A 13,382-nucleotide genomic window follows, 5' to 3' on the forward strand; every position below is an offset into this window, starting at 1 on the left:
ATTGCGCGCTCTGAAAAATTTCGGTTGCGCGTTTACTTTCAGTTCCAAATGTGCTTTATAGTTCTTAGCGCAACCAAGGCCCGGTGCAAAAATGTCTGCAAACTCTTCACATAGACGAGAAACACTGTCTGAAGGCACAGTCTGGTTCACTGATAGGACCTGATTGACTATAGACAAGTTAAACAACTGACGTAAATCTAAACCAAACAAGTTCACTGCAGAAGAAGAACGAAGGACGTAAAATGACACAAGTTTTGTTTGTCCTTTGTATGTTGCAAGAAGGCTGCACTGTCCTAACACAGGGATTGCTTGTCCTGAATAACTACTTAACTTAACATTTGCGGCACGCAACGGAGGGGTGCCCAGCTGTTTGTACGTGTCTTGATTGATCAATGAAACTGCAGCTCCGGTGTCGAGCTGGAATGGTATCACTTTGCCATTAATGTCCAAGTCTACAAAAAGTTTATTGTCCTGCTGACGACAAGAGCGACTGTCTCGTGCAACGTGAACTGACACTGGTACTGACACACTTGCGACTTGACGGGATTTCCGGCGATGTCGACGCACACTAGTTGTGGGATGAACACAGTCACTGTTAGAGGGTGGCGCTGGGCGGAGTGGAACGAACTACATGAATTGCCATGGGCGAAGGTTCACGAGCCTGACTATTCTGGGTTCGATTTAGATTCCGGCGCGAAGCAAAGGGCCTGGAATGGTTGTGAGTGTCCGTTCTGAGCTTTTTCAGGCAAACACTTTGAACATGTCCTTTTTTATTACAGAAAAAGCAAATAGCTTGGCGTGACGGGCAATTCTCACGCGAATGTCTAGTAGCACACTGCGGGCATGATTTTAGCACTGCATTTGCTAGCTTTCGCGGCACACGTGGCGGAGAGCTTGGCGGCAGCTGCACGGACGGACGCGAGGGCTGTTTACTGTTCCGTGCAGCGCGCTCGGTGGGCTGGTTAATGTGACACACGGTCGGTGAAGTTTCAAATGATACCTGACCAAAGTCAAGTGTGTCCTGTCGATCCAATATGTCCATCACTTGGTGAAGGGAGGGATTGACTAGTTTCAAAATCTGTTCCCGTATATGAACATCAGAAACGTTCTGTGCAATTGCATCATGCACCATAGTATCTGAATAAGGGAGTCAACATTCACACTCAAAAGCACAATCCCTAGTAAGGCCTTGTAAGGTTGCAATCCAATCCCTGTTAGTCTGACCTGCTGTATGTTTTGTACGAAAGAACGTATACTGTTTGGCAACTACATTGACTGTTTCTTTGAAATATGCATCCAATGCAGACAAAATTTCTTCATAGGATAGAGTTGCTACATCACATCGGGGAAACAATTTGACTATCACACGGTACGTTTCACCGCAACGGATGCTAACAAAAAAGGCTGCCGCTCGTTACCTTGAATTCTGTAGGCGGCGAGATGGAATCCAAATTGGCGTGACCACTCCGTCCAGCTTTCCAGTGCAGCATCAAAAGGACGAAAAGGTGGTGCAACTGCGTGTTGTGGCTGCGTGAGCGGTGGAGCGGCGGCTGCCGCATCGTTTTGCAGTGCACGTTGACCCTGGACGAGCTGTCCAAGGGCATCCAATAAGGCCTGCATCTGCTGATTCTGCAAGCGTTAAAATTCGGACAGTACATCTGGACATTGTGGCGAAGCCATGACACAAGTAAATCAGGGCAACAGCAAGACAAACGCAAAATCCTCGTCGTCAACTTTTGTGGACTGGCAAGACAGCCAATCCACTAGGACGGGAGGCCGAAGGGCACGCGTTTAAGCTCATGCAGGATGGCGTGAGGTCTGGAACAGGACAAGGTCCTTATACTAGCAAAAATAGTACGTAGCTTCTGGAATACTTAACTTTAATCCATAATTGGTGAACATCGGTCTGACGGTACATGCATCACAAGATAAATAGCAATTGATAATGGCGCCTTGCTAGGTCGTAGCAAATGACGTAGCTGAAGGCTATGTTAACTATCGTCTCGGCAAATGAGAGCGTAATTTGTCAGTGAACCATCGCTAGCAAAGTCGGCTGTACAACTGAGACGAGTGCTAGGAAGTCTCTCTAGACCTGCCGTGTGGCGGCGCTCGGTCTGCAATCACTGATAGTGGCGACACGCGGGTCCGACGTATACTAGCGGACCGCGGCCGATTTAAAGGCTACCACCTAGCAAGTGTGGTGTCTGGCGGTGACACCACAGTCTATATCTTGTGCATTATGTTGCGTTAGCGATTGGGAGGCTACTGCTTTGTGCTTGATATCGAGAAGTACAGCGAAAATTGTATAATATTATGGCGAAAATATGGTTGTTCTTTTAATCGACGAATCTGGAAATCTGGAGATGTCTGTAGAAATGCAAGCAAGAAAGCGAAAACAGTAAAGCGTTTGTGCAAGGTGGGGGGGGGGGGGGGGGCCACGAGCCTGTCTTTTCACATGAGAGAGTGACTTCGGTTCGCTGATGTAAAGGGGATGATTTGGTAGGGCGGGGGGAATGAATTGCATGTTTACTAGATCGAGACAGTACTCAGTGCAGTAATTTCTGAAAACCTTTTCACACCACAGTCGCAGTGTTCCACATCCATAATGGATAAAAGTCTCAGTGATATATTCCCTGGTTGGAAATTGGTTTCACGCACCAATATTCTTGCAAGTATCGTATGTATTTGTTGACCTGTAGACAACTTTGCGATGTTTAGTTGTGAGTGCAAAATGGTGATCAGTGTAAAATAGTTTATTACGACTGAATGTAGCGTCTGTAGAAAGAAGGAACAGATTGGGAGTGTACAAGTTGAGAGAACTGTTGGTGCAATTGAGCAATCTTTGCAAAATAACGACAGAAAGCCCCAGAAAGCAAATGCTCGATTGATTGTGGTGAGATATACGAGTGCTGAGAACATTTGAATATGTTGAGATGCCTCGAATATGAGACTGGCGTGAACGTGCTTTGGAAAGCCATGACAGTATAACGGTGACCGTGTAGAGGCATGCAACTTTCACCAGTGTTCAACAACGCCGGCATGGGGGCTGTGAGGGAGCACACGGTACCCGAGCTGTGGCTGCCTCACTTCGCGGGGGTTGTGGCGCGCGGCCCTAACTGGAGGTCTGTTAGTGCTTTGACAGCTGACGGCCGCGTCGACTGTACGTGCGATGGCTTCTTCATCGGTGTCTAGCGGATAGGAATTTCACAGGTGTTACGTATGAATGGGGGTGCCGCCACCTGATGCTTGTGGAAGCCGAGCAGGGGCCAGTGCGCGGTTTGACATCTGACTGATGCGTCACTTATCACAACCTCCTGTGTACTGTACTGGACTGTGCTTGCGTGTATTGATTGCATTTAATTCGGGAGCGGCTCTGTTGCCCGTGCTATGCGCTATTTGGACAGTTTACGAGTACTGAGCATGTCTACACATCAGTGTGAAGAATTATTTAGGAGCAATTTGCTATTGTGTAATGAAATTACGAGTTGGTTGCGTGTTTGTGGGTGTGCAACATGGCCCCAGGCACATCAAGGTGGATCTTTTGTATCAGTGTGATAGATATACTCTGTCATTAAATAAGGTGTTTCAAAACAAATAGAGTGCAGTCTCCCCAGCACCCTAAAGAAGGCTGAGTCGTTTTGCCACCATTTTCCCTAACCATCTTGGTTTACGTCTGGAAACGGGCGACAGCGTCCTCTGCTAGTGGTACTGAGTAATAGACCTAGTGGAGAACACACTGTTTGCCACCATCATGGACAACTGTGCTCGAGTCATCAGTTGGTGTCACGGTGCCGTCCTCTGGGGGCGACGAAATGTACTAAGCCAGTTTGTGTCTGGAGCTCATGGTGACCCACTAGGTGGCACCATCTTAGATTACGGTACTTGCGTCATCACCCGATGTCACTACGGTGTCCTCTAGTGGCCTCGAAATGAACTAAGTCAGTTGGGCTATGGACTCAGTGGCGAAAAGACTTGGTGGTGGTGCTGTCTCTAACTGTTTAAATAAAGACTGGTGTATTATTTCGACAATTGACGATTAGCAAGCAGAGTGTTTTAGATGGATTATTATTTTGATAATTTAGGAGTTGTTTGGCTATCTGGATGTAAATGTATTGCATTATTTATGAGTGGTTCACATTTCTGTAGGTTGTGCAATGCGTAATTTTTGACAGTTTACAATTAGCAAGAGTGTGTGTAGAACCTTATAAATGAGTTATGTAGGAGTAGTTTGCAGGTCTGTATGCTGTGGGGCATGTCAGAGCGTGTGTTCTGTGATACATATACTCCACCCCTACATAAATTGCTCTCAAATAAATAAAGTATACTCCTTCCTCTCTCCAGCAGCCTAGTGCGTGCTGAGTCCTTTTACCAGCAACAACTAGAAAGAGGTTGCGGCCTGGAGGTTTACGTTCGTGGCAGTGAGCTTTGTTTGCAACAATTTTCTAATGTTGATAGTGAAAACCCAAGTGATCTTTCTTTACTGCCAGAATTCAAACTCGGCACCTGTTCGTAGGAAGAGGTGGTGGTTTGGATCTTGAAAAGTAGTTGAAACTAGGTAGTTGAAAGTGTAGTGAACACCTTTTCCTATCTATATGAAGTTGAATCTTGTGGCTAATGCAGTAGCCAATAGGAGTGCAGTATTCTAGTGTTCTGGAGTGCTAGGTCATGAATGAACACCGCATGGATAGTGGGAAAATGTGGAATTTCTCATTTGATCATTGAATATTGAAATTGTAAATTGAATTATAGGATACGATTAAAATTGAAATGGAATTAAGTACTTAGGTAATTGATAGGTTAGATGCGTGATGTGGATGTTACTTTTGTTGGCATATTTACAGAAGACTATGCCCGATGTGTGTATGGAGGTGGCGGCCGAGGGTGTGTGACGTAAGTGGTCGGATGCCCGCGGACCAGTGCCTCGGCGAATGTCCAGCTATAACGCCTGCACGTGATAGAGAGGAGACGTTCTTGTGTCATCACGGAACTTCACAGTAGTGCCCTCTGGTGGGCACGATATGAGCTAGGTTAGTTGGACTATGGGGACAGCAGTGAATACATTGGTTGCCATCATCTTGAATACCAGTACTTGGGCCATGATCTGAAGTCAGGAGAGCGCTCTCTGGTGGCACTGATACATACTAAGCCAGTTGGAGTCCAGACTCAGTGGAGAACACACATGCTGAAATTGGTCAAATAATAAAGACAAGTCCTTTTTTCCCACCATTTTATTTGCTCACTGGGTGTGACGCATTATCATGTTGGACTTTGAACTTCGCACCATTTTTCTGGGGGAGGGGGCCATGGCACTTTCCCGCCATATTTCAAACTTCCCGCCAAAACCCGCCATCTTGGATGACTTCATCACCTCTATATTTGATGGCGTCATCGCCGCCATCTTGGATAATGGTACTATGGGGTGGTTCTAGCCTAGCGCCAATACTTATATGAAGATACTGAGCCGGTTGGTCAGCCTGTAAAGGGAGACGACAATAATAGTCATGACGACACTAATAGTCATGGGGATTACGAATGCGGTTATATGAGAAGTAGTAGAACAAACTGTTATGGGAGATATGGGATTGGTAGAAAGAATGTTAGAGGAGAAGGACTAATTGAAATCTGCGATTAATTTTAGCTGGTAATAGATTTTCAAGTATTACACGAGAAGGAGGCATACTTGGAAATGGACGCGGAATATGGCAAGATAGCTGTTAGAGATTTCGAAGTTAGGTACTCGACACAGGATACTGGATACAGGAGCAGATATAGATTCAGATCACAATTCGAAGATTCTGGATTTCATGGTGTACCCAAGGGAAGATATTGACTCAGATCATAATTTAGTAATGATGATTAGTAGGCTAGTCAGAAAGAACCAAAGCATAAAGAAGTGGGGTATGGAACCACTAAGGAATGAAGAGACGGGTTTGAAGTTCTCTGAGGCGATAATGAATAGGTCGGTAGGCAGTTCAGTTGAAGAGGAATGGAGATCTCCAAAAATGACATTGACTGAATTTAGAAAGAAAAACATCGGTACAAGGAAAGCAACTGAGGAGAAACCATGGATAACAGAAGAAATACTTGAGTTGTTCGCCAGAAGAAGGAAGTACAGAAACGTTTGCGGAAATTCAGAAATACAGTAATAGATATTCCTTAGGATTGAATAAAGAGAAAGTGCATAAGGTGAAATGGCTGCATGAAAAATGTGAAGACATCGAAAAAGAAATTACTGTCGGAAATATATGCTCGTCATAAAGAAAAGCAAAAACACCCTTCTGTAAAATTCAAAATAAGTGCGGTGACATTAAGAGTGCAATGGGAACTCCGTTGCTAAATGCAGAGGAAAGAGCGTGTAGTTGGAAAGAGTACATTGAAGACTTTTACCGGCTCTACCAGGGGGGGAGACGTATCTGATGACGTGACAGAAGACGAAATTGAGGTCGATAATGAAGAGACAGGGTATTGGAATGTGAAATTAAAACAGCTTTGGATGACTTAAGATCAAATAAGGCAGAAGGAATAGATAACATTCCATTAAGATTTCTGAAATCATTGGGAGAAGAGGCACAAAACGATGATTCAGGTTGATGTATAGAATGTATGAGACTGGCGATATACAATCAGACCTTTGGAAACACATCCTCCACACAATTACGAAGACAGCAAGAGCCGACAAGTGGGAGAATTATCGCACAGTCAGCTTAAGAGCCAATACATCCAAGTTGGTGACAAGAATGATGTATAGAAGAATAGAGAAGAAAACTGAAGATGTGTTATATGATAGTTAGTTTGGCTTTAGGATGGGTAAAGGCACCACAGATGCTGTTGTGACGTTGCAGTTAATAACGGAAGCAAGACTAAAGAAAAGTCAAGACACGGTCATAAGATTTGTCGACCTGGTAGAAGTGTTCGACAGTAACAAATGGTAAAAGACGTTCGATATCCTGAAGATTATGGGAGTAGGGTATAGGGAAATAGAGTAATGTAGAATATGTATAAGAACCAAGAGCGAACATAAGAGTGGAAGACCAAAAACAAAGTCTTCGAATTAAAAAGTGCGTAAGAAAGGGATGCAGTCTCTTTATCCTGCTATTGAATCTGTACATTGATGTACCAATGGCGGAAATAACAGAAAGGTTCAAGAGTTGGATTAAAATTCAATGTGAAAGGATATCGATGTTAAGATTCGCTGTTGGCACAGCGATCCTCAGTATAAATGAAGATGAATCACATGTCCTGTCGAAGGAATGAACAGTCAAATGACTCCACAATACGGATTGAGAGTAAATCAAAGAAAAAAGAATGCATAAGAAGTAGCAGAAATGAGAACAGTGAGAAACTTAACATCAGAATCGGTGGCCACGAAGGAGATGAAGTTAAGGAATGCTGCTACCTATGCACCAAAATAACGTATGGCGGCCGGAGCAAGGAAGACATAAAAGGCAGGCTAGCATTGACAAAGGGGGCATTCCTGGCAAAAAGAAGTCTACTAGTTTCAAACATAAGCCTTGATTTGAGGAAGAATTGCGGAGAATTTGGTGCACAGCATTTGTATGGAAGTGAAACGTAGTCTGTGGAAAACCGGAAGAGATGGTATAGAAGAATGTTGGAAATTATGTGGACCGATAAGGTAAGGAATGAGGGGGTTCTCCAGAGAATCGACAAGGAAATGTATACATGGAAAACACTGACACGAGGAAGGGACACGATGAGGGACACTTGTTAAGGCATCAGGAAGTAACTTTCATGGTGCTAGGCAGAGCTGTATAGAAGAATGATGGAAATTATGTGAACTGATAAGGTAAGGAATGAGGGGGTTCTCCAGAGAATCGACAAGGATATGTATACAGGGTGTTACAAAAAGGTACGGCCAAACTTTCAGGAAACATTCCTCACACACAAAGAAAGAAAATATGTTATGTGGACATGTGTCCTGAAACGCTTATTTTCCATGTCAGAGCTCATTTTATTACTTCTCTTCAAATCACATTAATCATAGAATGGAAACACACAGCAACAGAACGTACCAGCGTGACTTCAAACACTTTGTTACAGGAAATGTTCAAAATGTCCTCCGTTAGCGAGGATACATGCATCCACCCTCCGTCGGATGGAATCCCTGATGCGCTGATGCAGCCCTGGAGAGTGGCGTATTGTATCACAGCCGTCCCCAATACGAGCACGAAGAGTCTCTACATTTGGTACCGGGGTTGCGTAGACAAGAGCTTTCAAATGCCCCCATAAATCAAAGTCAAGAGGGTTGAGTTCAGTAGAGCATGGAGGCCATGGAATTGGTCCGCCTCTACCAATCCATCGGTCACCGAATCTGTTGTTGAGAAGCGTACGAACACTTCGACTGAAATGTGCAGCAGCTCCTTCGCGCATGAACCACATGTTGTGTCGTACTTGTAAAGGCACATGTTCTAGCAGCAGAGGTAGAGTATCCCGTATGAAATCATGGCGGTGAATCGAGGAAGTACAGTACATACTGACGAAACTAAAATGAGCTCTAACATGGAAATTATGCGTTTCTGGACACATGTCCACATAACATATTTTATTTATTTGTGTGTGAGGAATGCTTCCTGAAAGTTTGGCCGTACGTTTTTGTAACACCCTGTATATGGAAAACACTAACAAGAGGAAGGGAGACGATGAGGGACATTTGTTAAGGCATCAGGAAGTAACTTTCATGGTGCTAGGCAGAGCTGTAGAAGGTAAAAACTGTAGAGGAAGATAGAGACCAGAATACATCCAGCAAATAATTACGGTCGTAGGTTGGAAGTTTGACACAGGAAAGGAATTTGTGGTGGGCCGTATCGAACTAGTCCGAAAACTAATGAATGAAAAAAATATAAAATAAGAGTTTTGTCCTCAAGTTTTGCTCACCAGTGTAATGCTACATTACAGGGTTGACAGGCGACATTAGAAAAATTGGAAGAAATCACCATCTTTTCTATTATGACGAAACAGGAGACAGTGATTCGAGGATATGGTAAACGAGTTGGTTGGTATACATAGAGACAAAGATGTTTCTTGTCACGCCCAGATATTTTCACGAAGTTGCCGTCATTTACTTTTCTTCAAAGCGCCAAAACATTTTCTTGACTCCCACCTACATAAGCCGATATAACGATAGCAATAAAGTAAGAGAAATCGGAGCTTGCACAGGGTGGTCCATTGATAGTGACCGGGCCAAATATCTCACGAAATAAGTATCAAACGAAAAAACTACAAAGAACGAAACTTGTCTAGCTTCAAGGGGGAAACCAGATGGCGCTATGGTTGGCCCGCTAGATGGCGCTGCCATAGGTCAAACGGATATCAACTGCGTTTTTGTACATAGGAACCCCCATTTTTATTACATATTCGTGTAGTACGTTAAGAAATATGAATGTTTTAGTTGGACCACTTTTTTCGCTTTGTGATAGATGGCGCTGTAATAGTTACAAACGTATAAGTACGGACGGTATTTGCTTCGTGATACATTTACCCGTGTTAAAATGGACCGTTTACCAATTGCAGAAAGGTCGATATCGTGTTGATGTATGGCTATTGTGATCAAAATGCCCAACGGGCGTGTGCTATGTATGCTGCTCGGTATCCTGGACGACATCATCCAAGTGTCCGGACCGTTCGCCGGATAGTTACGTTATTTAGGGAAACGGGAAGTGTTCAGCCACATCTCAAACGTCAACCACGACCTGCAACAAATGATGATGCCCAAGTAGGTGTTTCAGCTGCTGTCGCGGCTAATCCGCTCATCAGTAGCAGACAAATTGCGCGAGAATCGGGAATTTCAAAACCGTCGATGTTGAGAATGCTACATCAACATCGATTGCACCACGAATTGCATGGCGACGACTTTGAACGTCGTGTACAGTTCTGCCACTGGGAACATGAGAAATTAGGGGACGATGACAGATTTTTTGCACGTGTTCTATTTAGCGACGAAGTGTCATTCAACAACAGCGATAACATAAACCGGAATAATATGTACTATTGGGCAACGGAAAATCCACGATGGCTGCGACAAGTGGAACTTCAGCGACCTTGATGGGTTAATGAATGGTGCGGCATTATGGGAGGAAGGATAATTGGCCCCCATTTTATCGATGACAATCTAAATGGTGCGATATCTGCTGATTTCCTACGTAACGTCCTACCGATGTCACTACAAGATGTTTCACTGCATGACAGAATGGCGATGTACTTCCAACATGATGGATGTCCGGCACATAGCTCGCGTGCGGTTGAAGCGGTATTGAATAGCATATTTCATGACAGGTGGATTGGTCGTCGAAGCACCAAACCATGGCTCGCAAGTTGACCGGATCTGACGTCCCAGGATTTCTTTCTGTGGGGAAAGTTGAAGGATATTTGCCATCGTGATCCACCGACAACGCCTGACAACATGCGTCAGCGCATTGTCAATGCATGTGCGAACATTGATGATGATGAGTCCCATACTTCTTTACAGAGCGTAGGGGAGCGACGCGGGAGAACCGCGCCGCCTAGTGGAGGTGGTTTGCCATTGCCTTCCTCCGACCGTAATGGGGATGAATGATAATGATGAAGACGACACAATAACACCCAGTCATCTCGAGGCAGGAAAAATTCCTGACCCCGCTGGGAATCGAACCCGGGACCCTGTGCTCGGGAAACGAGAACGCTACCGCGAGACCACGAGGGGTGACGGAAGGCAAAATACTCTCTGTTGAGAGGAATGTCGTTACACGTATTGCCAAATGCGTTGAGGTTGACGGACCTCACTTTGAGCATTTATTGCATTAATGTGGTATTTACTGGTAATCACGCTGTAACAGCATGCGTTCTCAGAAATGATAAGTTCACAAAGGTACATGTATCACATTGGAACAACCGCAATAAAATGTTCAAACGTACCTACGTTCTGTATTTTAATTAAAAAAACCTACCTGTTACCAACTGTTCGTCTAAAACTGTGAACCATATGTTTGTGAATATTACAGCGCCATATATCACAAAGCGAAAAAAGTGGTCCAACTAAAACATTCATATTTCTTTACGTACTACACGAATATGTGATAAAAATGGGGGTTCCTATTTTAAAAAACGCTGTTGTTATCCGTTTGACCTATGGCAGCGCCATCTAGTGGGCCAACCATAGCGCCATCTGATTTCCCCCTTCAAGCTAGATGAGTTTCGTTCTTTGTAGTTTTTTCGTTTGATGTTTATTTCATGAGATATTTGGCCTGGTCACTATCAATGGACCACCTTGTATGTATATATGAGGCAATTGTATCACACACGCTATACATATACACTTGGAGCCTTCAATGGTGATGAATGGTTGGTCTGATGAAGATTAGATTAACGGGTGAAGCGAAACTATATGTAAGGTCCCAGAATGAGATTTTCACTCTGCAGCGGAGTGTGCGCTGATATGAAACTTCCTGGCAGATTAAAACTGTGTGCCCGACCGAGACTCGAACTCGGGACCTTTGCCTTTCGCGGGCAAACGCTCTACCAACTGAGCTACCGAAGCACGACTCACGCCCGGCACTCACAGCTTCACTTCTACCCGTACCTCGTCTCCTACCTTCCAAACTTTACAGAAGCTCTCCTGCGAACCTTGCAGAACTAGCACTCCTGAAAGAAAGGATACTGCGGAGACATGGCCTAGCCACAGCCTGGGGGATGTTTCCAGAATGAGATTTTCACTCTGCAGCGGAGTGTGCGCTGATATGAAACTTCCTGGCAGATTAAAACTGTGTGCCCGACCGAGACTCGAACTCGGGACCTTTGCCTTTCGCGGGCAAATAATCTACCAACTGAGCTACCGAAGCACGACTCACGCCCGGCACTCACAGCTTCACTTCTGCCAGTACCTCGTCTCCTACCTTCCAAACTTTACAGAAGCTCTCCTGCGAACCTTGCAGAACTAGCACTCGGTCGGGCACACAGTTTTAATCTGCCAGGAAGTTTCATATCAGCGCACACTCCGCTGCAGAGTGAAAATCTCATTCTGGAAACATCCCCCAGGCTGTGGCTAGGCCATGTCTCCGCAGTATCCTTTCTTTCAGGAGTGCTAGTTCTGCAAGGTTCGCAGGAGAGCTTCTGTAAAGTTTGGAAGGTAGGAGACGAGGTACTGGCAGAAGTGAAGCTGTGAGTGCCGGGCGTGAGTCGTGCTTCGGTAGCTCAGTTGGTAGAGCATTTGCCCGCGAAAGGCAAAGGTCCCGAGTTCGAGTCTCGGTCGGGCACACAGTTTTAATCTGCCAGGAAGTTTTATATGTAAGGTGTTCTGAGACCTTAAGGAAGACAGGGCAGTTTAAGCAGTTAAAGGAAGGGCGTTCACAAAGGTACAAAAAAACAGAATAGTGCTCGGTACTTTAGAGAGAGGTTAAGTACAATGTCAAAGAGACAGGGGGAGACAGAGAAATTTGCGGACAGGATAAGGGAAAATAATGAGTATACTTACGATTTGGCTGGCTCTGAGCACTATGGGACTTAACAGCTATGGTCATCAGTCCCAGCGATTTGGTCACAGCGATGAAGTGAATAGTGTTCTGTTGCAGGAGGCCGAGCAAAGGGCACTTGATGTATTTTTGTGAGAGTTACCGGCGCATATGCCACGGAAAGTGCGTGAAGGGTCTCCGAAAGATGTGTATTCGGCCATTCAGTTGGCAATTTAGTATGAGGAAATAGACGTGGCAACAGGGGTACGCGAGAGGCAAACAGTGTTTACAGCGGGTGTGAAATGTTTTAAGTGTGGTCGTACGGGACATGTGCAGAGGCAATGTACCCAATCATCAAGGAATAAAGGAAGGGGTGGAAATCGGCAGCGGGGAGGATGGCGAAGTGGAGATAGGAGAGGTGGACAAGTGGTAAACGGCAGAGGGGGCCCAACACCCACCTAAGGGAGCTCCCGTTTAATTTCAATGCAACAAATACGTATGGAGAGGTGGCATGTTCAGTGGTAGGATCCGTAGGAACTAAAAAGTTTAAGATTTTGTTGGACACAAGGGCGCAAGTGTCAGTGGGTACTAGGAATATAATTGGATGAAGGAAGCTAGACCCAGCACATTATAGGTTGCGTGGAGTGGGGGATAATGCGGTCACGCCTTTGGGATCGGAGACAGTTGACTTTCGAATAGAGAAACTCCGATTTACTGCATGCATGGAGGTAGCACCATGAGTATGCGAGGATTACGACATGATACTAGGAGTAGATTTCTTGCATCAACATCACGCCAGAATCGACCTTGGACAACGAACTGTGGAACTTGGTGGAATGTTATTTCATCTAGAGGAAACTGTTGTCGATGCAAGGCTGTCGCGAGGGGCATTGAACGTAATGAACAAACCAATCGAACCGCGTACATTAGCATTAAGGTTTC

The 13,382-nt window shown here is 45.0% G+C and overlaps 2 non-coding genes across 2 annotated transcripts; one reads left to right on the plus strand and one right to left on the minus strand.

Annotated features, from left to right (window-relative positions):
- Positions 1 to 11,456: 11,456 nt before the first annotated feature.
- Trnas-cga (transfer RNA serine (anticodon CGA)) lies at positions 11,457 to 11,531 on the minus strand. Its single transcript has one exon. It is a non-coding gene; the product is annotated as a tRNA-Ser (tRNA).
- A 640-nt stretch (positions 11,532 to 12,171) lies between these two features.
- Trnas-cga (transfer RNA serine (anticodon CGA)) lies at positions 12,172 to 12,246 on the plus strand. Its single transcript has one exon. It is a non-coding gene; the product is annotated as a tRNA-Ser (tRNA).
- Positions 12,247 to 13,382: the final 1,136 nt, after the last annotated feature.

The sequence above is a fragment of the Schistocerca serialis genome, chromosome 8 (genome assembly GCF_023864345.2).
Source record: "Schistocerca serialis cubense isolate TAMUIC-IGC-003099 chromosome 8, iqSchSeri2.2, whole genome shotgun sequence".
In the NCBI taxonomy this organism is placed as follows: domain Eukaryota; kingdom Metazoa; phylum Arthropoda; class Insecta; order Orthoptera; family Acrididae; genus Schistocerca; species Schistocerca serialis.